Raw genomic sequence first — 3,538 nt, 5'->3', positions numbered from 1 at the left:
CACTGTCGGAGGCAGACGCAGTAGTGACGGTGGCGCGGTGGAGGAACCCTATTTCCGGCAGAGGCAGAGGCAGAGGTCGCGATCTGGAGGAACCCGCGACGCAGAGGTCGCGATCTGGAGCACTGTCAGAGGCAGACGCAGCAGTGGCGGTGGCGCGGTGGAGGAACCCTATTTCCGGCAGAGGCAGAGGCAGAGGTCACGATCTGGAGGAACCCGCGACGTAGAGGTCGCGATCTGGAGCGGTGGATGAAACTCGCGACGCAGAGGTAGCCGTGGAAGAGGTGGAGGAACCCGCGACGCAGAGGAAGAATGGAGAGCAGGAGGAAGGAGAAGCTGAGGAAGGAGAAGCCGTGGAAGTGTTGATTTGACGCAAAGACGCTAAGTGCAGAGTGGCAGGGAAAATAAGCTATTGCTTTGGCACCGGTTAAATGGCCAACCCGAGGTATAAAGCGCTGGAAACCATTTACGATTTCGGTTCCTAATGAACCGATGCCTTTAAATCTGACGTAGCAGTGATATAGGCCTTGGGTCTCAGATTAACCGGTGCAATATCGTTATTCTATCACGGGTCTTAGCTTAACCGAGGCATATATGTTAGCTTTATTTACGATTCTGCCACCGCGCTTTTATATGCTTCGGATTTACTTAAACCGAAGCGTATATAGCGATTTTAAATCCTCTTTTTTTACTAGTGCATACAGTATATATCATTACAAAAAAATTAAAAAATATTTTTTAATAAGTTCTTTTTACAACTTTTTAAAAAGTGGTAGCTCATGATTGATCTATTTCAAATAATTTTTTTAACATAAATTCGAACATATGAACCAAATAATGACACAGATTATTATCAGAAAGTTCTCAGACACATCGGAATAAAAAAAGTTTGAACAACAACCTAACAACCTAATAACCTATAACCGATGTTGTTTTCTCATAAAATAAGATTAACAAGATTTTAAACTAATAAACAATTTAATTTTGAAGCATTATTGTTGGCGAAAGAGTAATATTATCTAGCAATCGTAAATCCCTCTTAAAATATAAATACTAAAGTTGTTATTATAATAATGAAAATGTCTATAAAAAAATAACTAAATTCTTAAATAAATTAAGTTTATAAGTATGAGTTTAAATTGCATTTGTCCAAATAATGTTGATGTTGTAATGTTGACGAAAACAATGATTCCTAAGACATTTATAGGAGGATCGATTGCCTTTAAGCTTATGTGCGAATGTAATGCATGATTAATTGCTAGGGAGACAAGACATTATGAACTAGTAATTAGGAGTAGGCTTTCTTCATCGAGACATCGGGTTTAAGGTAAATTAGAAAGTGACATTAACATTAATGAAGAAGATGAATTCATATATGCATGAGAGTAAATTAGGTGAAATCTAAACCCAACAACAATATCATCAACTTCATCCATTCATTCTTGTTTTTAGCCTCAATTGATCAAATGACATTCATGTTTATTTTATTGCATTTTCATCCATAAACCGCAAAATTTGTTCTTTAAAGTCTTAATTAGTTGAGTAATCACATAACTGTTTAGTGTTGTGAGTCTCATGGGAAACGATACTTGTTCTTACCATTTATTATTACTTGATACGATTCGGTACACTTGCCAAGGTCTGAACAAGTTTTTGACTCCGTTTTCGGGGATTAAAAATTTGTTTATCAAGTTTTTGGCGCCGTTGCCGGGGACTCGTGGTATAACTATTCTATTTGTGTGATTCTTAACCGATTAGACTTTTTATCTTTTTATTTTTTTTATCTTTTTATTTTATTTTTTTATCTTTCTATATTTTTATCTTTTTCTCTTTTCTCTTTTTCTTTTTTTCTCTTTTTATCTTTTTAGTTTTTTTTATCTTTTTTTTTCTTTTTATCTGTTTATCCTTTTATTCTTATTTTTATCTTTTTATCTTTTTATCTTTTTATCTTTTTATCTTTTTATCTTTTTACCTTTTTATTTTTTTATCTTTCTAACTTTCTATCTTTCTATCTTTTTATGTTTTTATCTTTATATCTCTTCATCTTTTTATCTTTTTAATTTTTTATCTGTTTGTGCTAATTGGGTGCTATAGTGTTGTGTTCTTTAGTGTCTGTAGGGTAAAATTGGAAAATCTGTACTAGGAGCATAAGATCATCAAGAGAAGAAGGTTAAAGAAGGTCGTAGGGTGCGCCTGGGCGCCCCATTAAGGGAGCTGAGCGCCATCCTTCAAGTGTCATGTTCACCAAGTTCTGTGCATGAAGTGGTTAAAAATATCAAAGAGAATGGAGTTATTGAGATTGAGGCTCCTTATTCAAGGAGGGTAAAGATGGTGAACAAGAAGATGTTGCAGATAAATTGGTGTGATGAAAGAAAAAGGAACACCAACATCATAGATGCATATTGTGCTTAAGGGTGTCAGGCTTGTGACGTTAAGCAAGCGCTTATTGGGAGGCAACCCAATTTCTGACTTTTTCCTTTAAATTTGATTTTGTTTTGCAGATGACAGCATCTACTGATGGATGTTGGACAACATCTACTGATGGATGCTAGGAGGACTTAGATGACAACATCTACTAATGGATGTTGTTATGATAAGGATGAGGATTGATAGCATCTATTGAAGGATGCTATGTGATTAAGCGTCTACTGATGGATGCTACTAAAGGCGTCTACTGATGGATGCCGATGAAGATGAGAAAGATTAGCATCTACTGATGGATGCTGATGAGAAACGCATCTACTGATGGATGTTATTGACAACATCTACTGATGGATGTTACTGACAACATCTACTGATAGATGCTGCTGGATCAGGATTTTTATGTTTTTGCTTTATTTTATTTGAATTTTGTTTTATTTTTATTTTAGCTTATGTACTTGGTTTAATGAGTTGTGTGCAATGGTTTGGTATGATGTGATAAATTGTTGTTTGTGATGAGTAATATTCTTGTGTTTACTCTATTGTTCTATGATGCATGTTGAGTTAATGATTGTTGAGGCTTTTTAAGCATAGATGGTGGTTGCTCATAGTATTGTTAAAAACAGATGCATGATTTCAATTGTGATTAATATGTTGGGTAGGATGTTTATCAAATTGTGGAACTTGAGTTAACCTGTGAGAGATTAGGCTCCAAAGTTTTTGATTGATTGAGTGTTATTGCTTTGGAAGCATGATTGATTTTGCCTAATTTTCTATAATTGCACCACTTGCTTGCTTGTTACAAATGATCAAGGTCATGTTTTTCTTCTCCCTTAGAGCCAATGTTTATAGGTGAACCCAATAAAGATCAATGTTTTCTCTAACCTTTGCACCTTGAGCCTAAATTTGAAAAGTGGAAAAAACCCTTTTTGAAATCCTTACCTTGAGTTAAGTAAAGTATGTTTTGTGGTAATGGAGAATGGTTCAAGTTTGGGGTGGTGAGAAACCGGAAAGAACTTTGTGAAATTTATCAAAGAGCATTGAGCAAAAGCAAAAAGCAAAAGAAAAAGAAAAGAGAAGATAAGAAAGAAAAGAAAAGGTTGACCTCAATGAAAGGAAA

The sequence above is a fragment of the Vigna angularis genome, chromosome 9 (assembly GCF_016808095.1).
Source record: "Vigna angularis cultivar LongXiaoDou No.4 chromosome 9, ASM1680809v1, whole genome shotgun sequence".
Classification (NCBI taxonomy): Eukaryota; Viridiplantae; Streptophyta; class Magnoliopsida; order Fabales; family Fabaceae; genus Vigna; species Vigna angularis.
Note: the sequence above shows the minus strand (reverse complement) of the source record.